Here is a 10,794-nt window from a genome sequence, read left to right as displayed (position 1 = left end):
ATCCTCTCCAGCATCTGCTGTCTCCAGATTTTTTAATGTTCGCCATTCTTACCGGCGTGAGATGGTATCTCAATGTAGTTTTGATTTGCATTTCTCTTATGATCAGTGATGATGAGCATTTTTTCATATGTTTGTTGGCCTCACGTAAGGCAAGACTGGAGAAAAAAGGGTAAAAAGGAAAAAAAGAATTTTTAAAAGTGAAGAAGGTCTACAAGAATTATGGGATACCACCAAGTGAATAAACCTCTGCATAACTGAAATTCCCAAAGAAAATGAGAAAGAAAAAGGTCTTGAAAGCATATTTAAGAAAATTATGACTGAAAACTTCCCAAGTCTGGAGAAAGACAACAGCATCCAGTAACAAGAAGCTCAGAAGTCACCAATCAAATTCTACCCAAAAAGTAATTTCCCAAGTAAAAATTAATGACAAAGAGAATACTCAAAGCAGCAATAAAAAAGAAACAACACAATTAACAGAGCCTCAATATGACTTTTAGCAGATTTTTCAGCAGAAATCCTGTCAGCCAGGAGAGAGTAGGTTGCTATATTCAAATTGCTGAAGGAAAATACCAAACCTGTCAACCAAGAATACTAGACCCAGAATAGCTGTCCTTCAAACATGAAGGAAACACAGTGTCCAAGACAAAATAAATAAATAAATAAATAAGCTGAGGAAATTTATGAACACCAGACCTGTCTTGTAAGAAATACTAAAAAGAATTCTTTGGTCTGAAAGGAATGGTTGCTAATATGTGGAAGTAAACATCTGAAGACATAAAACTCATGGGCAAAAGAAAACAGACAAATTCAGGATATTCTAATACTGTAATTTTGATCTTTATATTTTTCATAAGAGTAGTTTACACACAACAGTTACAATGATATAAAATTCTGTATTTTTCTGGCTACTTAGCATTGTCAGTGAGATTTTTAGCTTTGGATGATTACTTATTGCTCATTAATGTCCTTCACTTTCTGATGGAAATACTCCCTTTAGTATTTCTTGTAGTAGAGGTCTGGTGTTGATGAAATCCTTCAGCTTTTCTTTGTCTGGGAAAGTTTTATTTCTCTTTCATGTTTAAAGGGTATTTTTTGTTAGACATACTATTCTAGGGTAAAGGATTTTTTTTCCTTTAGAATTTTAACTATATCATGCTACCCTCTCCTAGCCTGTAAGGTTCCACTGAAAAGTCTACTGCTTTTAGGATTATTTCTTTATCTTTGACTGTTTGGAGTCTAATTATTAAATGCCTCGAGGAAGTCTACTTTGGGCTAAAGCTGCTTTGTGTTCTATCAACTTTTTGTATTGGGATATTGATAGCTTTCTCTAGGTTTGGGAAGTTCTCTATTATCCCCTTGAATAAACTTTCTACTCCATCTCTTTCTCTACATTCTCTTTAAGGGCAATAACTCTCAGATATGCCCTTTTGAGTCTATGTTCTAGATCCTCTAGGTATGTTATATTGTCTTTTTTTTCTTTTTTCATTTGTCTCATCTTACTTTGTATTTTCAAATAACCTGTCTTCAAGCTTACTAATTCTTTCTTCTGCTTGATCAGCTCTGCAATTAAATAACTCTGATGTATTCTTCAGTATGTCAATTGCATTTTTCAGCTCAAGAATTTCTGCTTGATTCTTTTTAATTATGTCAATGTATCTGTTAAATTTATCTGATAGAATTCTGAATTCCTTCTTTTTGCTATCCTGAATATCTTTGAGTTTCCTCAACATAGCCATTTTGAATTCTCTGTCTGAAAGGTCACATATCTCTATTTCTTCAGAACTGGTCTTTGATGCTTTGATGAGGTCATGTTTTCCTGGACAGCGTTAATGCTAGTAAATGTTTTTTGGTGTCCGGGCACAGAAGAGTGAGGTCTTTATTATAGTCTTCACTGTCTAAGCTTATTTGTACCTATATTTCTTGGGAAAACTTTCCAGATATTTTAAAGGACTTGAGTGTTGTATTATAAGATCTGTCTTCTTTAGAGGGCACCCCAAGCCCAGTAATGTTGTGGTTCTTGCAGAGTCATAGACGTACTGCCTTGATGGTCTTGAACAAAGTACAGGATATTTCAGGCAGAGAGTCTTCTTATCTTCTATTACTTTCTCCCAAACAGACAGTGTTTCATTCTTTGTCCTGAGTCATCTAAAACTGGGGGTGGAGTGACACAAATACCCCATGGCTGCCACCAGTATTCCTGTGCTGAGTCAGACCTGAAGCCAGCACTGCACTGGATTTCATCCAAGTCCTGCTGTAACAATTCCCTGGATACTGTCTGTGTTCACTCACGGCCCTGGAGCTCTGCAATCAGCAGGTGACGAGGCCTGCCAAATCCTGTGGTCTTCCCTTCATGGCGGTGAGGTGCCTCAAGCCCCCATTCCAGGTTGTAGCTTCCAGATGACATTTCCCTGGGCCAGAAGGGAATCCATTGCCTTGAAGGGAAGAACACAGTCCTGGCAGCATTCATCACCTGCTATCTGAGGAGCCTTTGAGCCCTGAATAACCAGAAGCTATACCTAAGTGATGCTATGTCAAGGGCCTTGGGTGAGTAAGGCCAAGTAAGTTGAGTAAGACTCAACACACTACCAGCTATGGTGGCTATGGGGAAAATCTGCTTGACAAAAGCAGAGGGAAAAGTAAAGAGGACTTTGTCTTGAACCTTAGGTACCGGCACAACCACATGAGGATAGAGCACAAAGCAGACTCTTTGGTCCTTTGATTCTAGGACTTGACTTTTGGATGGCATTTCTGAACCTGCCCTGTGCCAAGGGGAACTCACTGCCTTGAAGAGTGAGTCCCAGGCCAGGCAGCATACACTACAACCTGACTTAAGAGACCTTGGGTCTTAAGGAAACATTAACAGTACTCTGGCAGTATTCCTCATGGCTTGGGGTGGTGGTGGCTATAAGATGAGGCTCCTCTGCCTTTGAAAAAGGGAGGAAAAGAATGAGAAGGTCTGTGTCTTATGGTTTGAGTGCCAGTTCAGCTGCAGTACAATAGAACACCTGGTAGACTTTGAAGGTTTTTGACCCTAATCCCTGACTCGCAGACAGCACCTCTATTGTACTGTGTCTGAGTACAGTAGAACACCAAGTAAGCTAGAAAGGCAAGCTGGAGATACAGACCACTGTAGCCCTTAGTGGAGAGGTTTGAGGGAACTCAAGTTCTGACCCTTGGGATTAGCAATTCCCCTCTGGCTAGGGCTCATTTAAATGCCCACTTTCTAGGTGGGCATCAACTGAGTTTGGTCTAGTTTTTCTTTCTATGCTAACAGGACAGCACTGAGCTCAATGTCTGGTAATTGCTGTGCTCTCCCTACCCCAGTTCCCAGAGATGCTGTCTGCACCTCACCACAGCATTGGTTGGGGGCAGGAGGGGGGTATGTGTTGGGGTGGAGAAGGTAAGGGAAAAATGACATCAGCAATTTAGGACCTTTTTTAAAAAATCTATTCATTGCCTCTTTCAGTAATATCAAGTTAAAACCAGGTACTATTTATACTCACCTGTTTTGGTTCTTATAAAGGAGTTTATTTCTGTGTAGATAGTTGTTAAATTGGTGTCCTTGTAGGTGTGTTGGGCAGAAGATTGGTGAAACCTTCTAATATGAGGGAGGGAAGGCCATCTTTCTCTGTCTTCCCTCCCTCATATCAGCATGTCTTTCACACATCTTGTTGTATACTCTAAATCATTTCTAGATTACTTATAATAACCAATAAAACATAAATAGTATGCAAACAGTTGTTATACTTTATCTTTCTCATCTCTAGTAACCACTGTTCTACTCTTCACTTCTATAAGAATAACTTTTTAGATTCCACATGTGGTATTTGTGTTTTTTTTTTGTGAGATCATGTGGTATTTGCCTTTTTCTGTGCCTGGCCTATTTCACCTAACATAATGTCCTCTGGGTTGCTGAAATGACAGAATATCATTCTTTTTATGGCTGAATACTATCCATTACATATGGATACTACATATATTATATCATGTTATATCTATAACATATTTTCTTTATTCATTCATCCACTGTTGAACACTTAAGTTGATTCCATACCTTGGATATTGTGACTAGTGCTGCAATAAACATAGAAATGCATTATTATTCGACATACTGATCTCATTTACTTTGGATATTTACCGGGCAGTGAAACTGCTGGATCATATGTTTCCTTGAGCAGTGGTTTGTTCTCCTTGAAGAGGTCCTTTACATCTTTTGTTAGTTGTATTTCTAGGTATTTTATTCTCTTTGTAGCGATTGTGAGTGGCAGTTTGTTCTTGATTTGGCTCTCTTTAAGTCTGTTATTGGTGTATAGGAATGCTTGTGATTTTTTGCACATTGATTTTGTATCCTGAGACTTTGCTGAAGTTGCTTGTTAGTTTCAGGAGATTTTGGGCTGAGATGATAGGGTCTTCTAACTGTACAATCATGTCATCTGCATAAAGACAATTTGACTTCCTCCTTTCCTAAATGAATACCCTTTATTTCTTTTCCTTGCGTGATTGCTCTGGCTAGAACTTCCAATACTATATTGAATAGGAGTGGTGAGAGAGGGTATCCTTGTCTAATTCCAGATTTCGAAGGGAATGCTTCCGGTTTTTGCCCATTCAGTATGATATTGGCTGTGGGTTTGTCATAAATAGCTTTTATTATTTTGAGATATGTTCCATTAATACCTAGTTTGTCAAGAGTTTTTAGCGTAAAGAGCTGTTGAATATTGTCAAAGGCCTTTTCTGCATCTATTGTGTGGTTTTTGTCTTTGGTTCTGCTTATGTGGTGAATTACATTTATAGACTTGCATATGTTGAATCGGCCTTGCATCCCCGGGATGAAGCCTACTTGATTGTGATAGATAAGCTTTTTAATGTGCTGTTGCAATCACTTTGCCAATATTTTATTGAAGATTTTGCATCTATGTTCATCATGGATGTTGATTTTAGATCTTTCCTTACTTCTCATATGGGCGTTTATTGCTATAAATTTTCCTCTAGACACTGCTTTAAATGTGTCCCAGAGATTTTGATACATTGTGTCTTCATTCCGGTTGGTCTCGAAGAACATCTTTATTTCTGCCTTCATTTCCTTGTTTATCCAGTCAACATTCAAGAGCCAGTTGTTCAGTTTCCATGAAGTTGTGTGGTTCTGAGTTAGTTTCTGAATTCTGAGTTCTAATTTGATTGCACTGTGGTCTGAGAGACTGTTTGTTATGATTCCTGTTCTTTTGCATTTGCTGAGGAGTGATTTATTTCCAATTATGTGGTCAATTTCAGAGTAGGTGTGATGTAGTGCTGAGAAGAATGTATTTTCTGTGGCTTTGGGGTGGAGAGTTCTGTAAATGTCTATTAGGTTTGCTTGGTCCAGGTCTGAATTAAAGTCCTGGATATCCCTGTTAATTTTCTGTCTCGTTGATCTGTCTACTATTGACAGTGGAGGGTTAAAGTCTCCCACTATTATTGTGTGGGAGTCTACTTCTCTTTGTAGGTCATTAAGAACTTGCTTTATGTATCTGGGTACTCCCGTATTGGGTGTGTATATATTTAGGATGGTTAGCTCTTCTTGTTGCATTGATCCTTTTACCATTATGTAATGCCCTTCTTTGTCTCTTTTGATCTTTGTTAGTTTAAAGTCTATTTTATCAGAGACTAGGATTGCAACTCTTGCTTTTTTTTGCTCTCCATTTGCTTGATATATCTTCCTCCATCTCTTTATTTTGAGCCTGTGTATCCCTGCATTTGAGATGGGTTTCCTGGATACAGCACAACAATGGGTTTTTATTTTTTATCCAATTTGCCATTCGGTGTCTTTTGATTGGGGCATTTAGCCCAGTTACATTTAAGGTTCATATTGTTATGTGTGAATTTGATCCGCCATTTTTATGCTAGTTGGTTGTTTTGCCCATTAGTTGATGTAGTTTCTTCATTGTGTTGACGCTCTTTACCATTTGGTATGTTTTTGGAGTGGCTGGTACTGGTTGTTCCTTTCTATGTTTAGTGCCTCTTTCAGGAGCTATTGTAAAGCAGGCCTGGTGGTGATGAAATCTCTGAGCAATTGCTCGGTCATAAAGGATTTTATTTCTCCTTTGCTTATGAAGCTTAGTTTCGCTGGATATGAAATTCTAGGTTGAAAGTTCTTTTCTTTAAGGATGTTGAATATTGGCCCCCACTCTCTTCTGGCTTGTAGGGTTTCTGCTGAGGGATCTGCTGTGGGTCTGATGCGTTTCCCTTTGTGGGCAACCTGACCTTTCTCTCTGGCTGCCCTTCACATTTTTTTCCTTCATTTTAACCCTGGTGAATCTGACGATTATGTGCCTTGGGGTTGCTCTTCTTGAGGAATATCTTTGTGGTGTTCTCTGGATTTCCTGGACTTGAATGTTGGCCTGCCTTGCTAGGTTGGGGAAGTTCTCCTGGACAATATCCTGAAGAGTGTTTTCCAGCTTGGATTCATTCTTTCTCTCACATTGAGGTACACCAATCAAATGTAGATTAGGTGTTTTCACATAATCCCATATTTCTTGGAGGCTTTGTTCATTTCTTTTTACTCTTTTTTCTCTAATCTTGCCTTCTCATTTTGTTTTATTGAGTTGATCTTCAATCTCTGATATCCTTTCTTCTGCTTGGTTGATTCAGCTATTGAAACTTGTGTATGCTTTGTGAAGTTCCTGTGTTGTGTTTTCAGCTCCATAAATTCATTTATAGTCCTCTCTAAGCTGTTTATTCTAGTTAGCATTTCATCAAACATTTTTTCAAGATTCTTAGTTTCTTTGCATTGGGTTAGAACATGATCTTTTAGCTCAGAAAATTTTGTTATTATCCACCTTCTGGAGCCTGTTTCTGTTTATTCATCAGACTCCTTCTCCATCCAGCCTTGTTCCCTTGCTGGTGAGGAGTTGTGATCCCTTGAAGGAGAAGAGGCATTCTGGTTTTGGGTATTTTCATGCTTTTGGTTCTGGTTTATTCCATATTTGTGGATTTATCTCCCTGTGGTCTTTGTGGCTGGTGACTTTCAGATGGGGTCTCTGAGTGGATGTCCTTTCTGTTGCTGATGAAGTTATTTCTTTCTGCTTCTTAGTTTTCCTTCTAACAGTCAGGTCCTCCTGCTGTAGGACTGCTGGAGGTCCACTCCAGACCCTGCTTGCCTGAAGATCAACTGCAGAGGCTGCAGAACAGTAAGAGTTGCTGCCAGTTTCTTCTTCTGTTATCTTTGTCCCAGAAGGATACCCACCAGATGTCAGCCTGAGCTCTCCTTTATGAGGTGACTCTTTGGTTATATGGGGGTTGAGGAGCTGCTTGAGGAGACAGTCTGTTCCTTATAGGAGCTGAAGTGCTGAGCTATAATCTCCATTGTTCTGTTCAGAGCTGCTGGGCAGATATGTTTAAGTCTGCTGCAGTGGAACTCATAACTGCCTTTTTTTCCCTGGTGCTCTGTCCTGGGAAGGTGGGGCTTTATTTATAAGTTCCTGTCATTCTGCTGCCTTTTTTTGGAGATGCCCTGCCGAGCAAGGAGGTATCCTAGTCACAGTCTGCCAACAGAGGCATTGCTGAGCTGCTGTGGGCTCTGCCCAGCTGCTGTGTGAATTTGCTTGCAGTTTTGTTTATAGGGGTATAGTTAGAACTGCCTCAGTAATGGCAGTCTGCCTCAGTAATGGCAGACTGTGTTGGTAATGGTGGACTGCCTCGGTAATGGTGGACTGCCTCAGTAATGGGAGACTGCCTGGGTAGTGGTGGACTGCCTCGGTAATGGCAGATGCCCTTCCCCCAACAGAGCTGGACCATCCTGGGTCCACCTGTGCTTGCTGTGAAACTCTCAATCCAGAGCGTTTCTGATTGCTGGTCTTTGTGGGGGTGGGACCAGCACAGCCAGATCACCTGGCTCCCTGTTTCAGCCCCCTTTTTTCAGCTGAATGGGTGACTCTGTTTCTCAGGCATTCCAGTTGCCAGTTGAAATGGCACCCAGATTTGTGTGAGTTTTTGTGCAGAGACCCTCTGCGCCAGCTGAAACAGCTGCACTGGAGACTCGTGGCACTTTTCCGCCTGGGAATCTCCTGGTCTGTGGGCAGTAAAAATTTGTTTGGAAATGCGGTGATCACTTACCCTCTGCGTTTTCACTGGAAACTGCAATCCAGAGCTGTTCCTATTCAGCCATCTTGGATCCTCCCTCAATTATTTTCTTAAATGGGTTTTCAAACTTTTTTCTTTTCCTTCTCATGAATACCTATGACTCACAGGTTTGAACATTTTATGCAATCTCTTACTTCTTGAAGGCTTTGTTCATTTTTAAATTCCTTTAAAATATTTTTTTCTCCTATTGGTTAATTTGAAAGTATTGTCTTCAAGCTCTGAGATTATTCATTCTGCTTGGTCTAGTCGATTGTTAAAGCTTTTAAAGTGTATTTTGTAATTCTTTCAACAAATTGTTCATTTCCAGAAGTTCTTTTTTTAAAAGCTCTATTTTTTTAATATGTTTTTAATGCACACCCTTAGTTGATTTTTTGATTTTTGTGTTGGTTTCATAACTTTCTCTCAGATAGATTTCATTTTGGTTAGGATGAGTTGCTGGAGAGTTAGCGTGATCCTTTGGGAGTAGAGTGACACCATGATTACTCATATTTTCAGAATTGTTCAGTGTATTTCTTCTCATATGGAAAAACTATCACTTTTATCTTTCCTTGTCACACCCTTACCCTAGTTCTTGGGACACTCCAATTGGTCAGACACCTCTATCTCCAGTCTGCAGTGTAGGAAAAAGCCACAAAAAATTTCTGTCCCACAGCTCACTGCTGAAATATCTTCAGTGTGCAACCTCCTTTTTCAATTCAAAATGCACAGCTTTTTGGTTCTCCTACTCTGTTCTGCAGAAACACTATTGCTCTTGTCTAGAAAGGCAGAAAGGGTTCTGTATTTCATGCAAGCCCAAACTTGGTGGCCACACTGCCACTGTAGACGCAGTTACCCCTAATAGCCTTAAAAAGGCTGTCTTCTGTTGGGGTATAGTGTCTCACACCTGTAATCCCAGCACTTTGGGAGGCCAAGGAGGGCGGATCACCTGATGTCAGGAGTTTGAGACCAGCCTGACCAAAATGGAGAAACCTCATCTCTACTAAAAATACAAAATTAGCCGGGCATTGTGGTGTATGCCTATTATTCCAGCTGCTCAGGAGGCTGAGGCAGGAGAACTGCTTGATCCCAGAAGGTGGAGGTTGTGGTGAGCTGAGATTGTGCCATTGCAATCCAGACTGGGCAACAAGAGCGAAACTCCACCTCAAAAAAAAAAAAAAAAATAGGGCTGTCTTCCAGCACACCTGTGGCAATTTTCTGTGGAAGCCACTATGGCCATGTCTGCAGCAGTGAGAGAGGGGAAGGAGGAGAAATTCCCCTTGCCACACCTGGACCTGAACATTGAGACTGCTTGGCTGGGGAGATGGAAATCTTCCTTTGCAGAGCTTAGCACAGTGCCCACATCTCTGCTGGAGGTGGTATAATCATTTACATTCCAAAAGTAGGGAGCTCTCAGGCACAGAAAAGCCTATGTTCTGTTTCCATTGTCCCAACAGGTGTTATTTTGGTGCACTGCACTCTCCCTTCCTTTAGAAACTGCACTCCCCAAGAGGTAGACCACTGGGACTCCTACAGCTCCCTGGGTTCAGCCAGCCCTGAGTGGAGGCCACAATTCTAGTGCTTGGGAATGTCTGTGGGGGCTCCAGTTATGTGGAGACACAAGAGCTGAGGTTCTCTGAGCAGGACACAGTTTCCTGATGGCTGCACCCCCAGTGTGGTGTCCCACCACTGCTGTTTGGGTCTGAGGGCAGAGTGAGTGACCCTGCGTAAGTGGTAGTCTTGTGTAACACCTTTAATAAGTTTCCAAATCGCTACTCATACCAGTATCTGTGTTCATGAGGGCAGAAGAGTTCTCTGATAGTTTAGATATTGGTGGTCTGCTGCAGAGGCAAGAGGAGTGGAAACACTTCCAACTACACTTTCAATAAAATACTAACTCCCTTCGTGTTCCTAGCTTATCTCTGCCAGCCTCTTGCTCTCATCTTTTTCTGTGCTCCAGTTTCTTCCCCTGAGTTCTCTGCTAGGCTCCAGCACTTTCCCTTTGATTTTCAGTTTGAATTCTGATTATTCAATTGTAAGTTTGGTTCTTTTTTTCTTATCAGGTGTAAAGTTTGCAAGTGTATTTTCTCATTCTGTATATTATCTCTCTCTCTCTCTCTCTCTCTTTTTTCAAATTTCAATTTGAGGTTGGTTGGATCCACAACATGGAACCTCAGAAAATGTAAGGCTGTCTATACTTGCCTAGATTGTTACAATAGGTGAGTAAAAAGATTCTGATTCAATGTTCCTCTAAAATAGTATATTTTCTACTTTGCAGGCAGAGTGATTCATTTAACATATAAGCCTGGTAGTGCTATTCCTCTGCTCAAATCCTTTCAGTGTCTTTGAATCTTACTTAGGGTAAAATCAAAGTCCTTACTTAGGCCTGTAAATCCCTATGATCCAACCCAGTGTTATTTTTGACATCATCTCCGACCACACTACTTTCTGCTGCCCTATGTTTCACTTGGTGCCTCAGGCAACGCAGCTTCCCTGTAGTTTTGGGAGAAGCAACAGGGCCTGATGATAGTGAATAAGGTAATACATTGTCTGGGTTTGATCACTGGCTATTTTTCTTATGAGTTTTGTTACTCTGGAAAATTATTTAACTTCTCTGTGCATCAATTTCCTTAATTATAAATTCAAGTATAATAATAATATCTCCCTCCTAATGTTTCGGTAAGAATAAAATGAATCAAACCA

General features: G+C 40.5%; 1 long non-coding RNA gene across 1 annotated transcript in view; it reads left to right on the top strand.

Annotated features, from left to right (window-relative positions):
• The first annotated feature begins 4,463 nt into the window (after positions 1 to 4,463).
• LOC119467012 overlaps positions 4,464 to 10,794 on the top strand; it is a 28,117-nt gene continuing 21,786 nt past the window's right edge. Inside the window, exon 1 of the long non-coding RNA XR_005195528.1 lies at positions 4,464 to 4,742. This is a non-coding gene — a long non-coding RNA (uncharacterized LOC119467012). The remainder of the gene's footprint in view (positions 4,743 to 10,794) is intronic.

Source organism: Cebus imitator, unplaced genomic scaffold, assembly GCF_001604975.1.
Source record: "Cebus imitator isolate Cc_AM_T3 unplaced genomic scaffold, Cebus_imitator-1.0 Scaffold253, whole genome shotgun sequence".
Classification (NCBI taxonomy): Eukaryota; Metazoa; Chordata; class Mammalia; order Primates; family Cebidae; genus Cebus; species Cebus imitator.
This window is presented reverse-complemented; position numbering and strand designations above follow the sequence as displayed.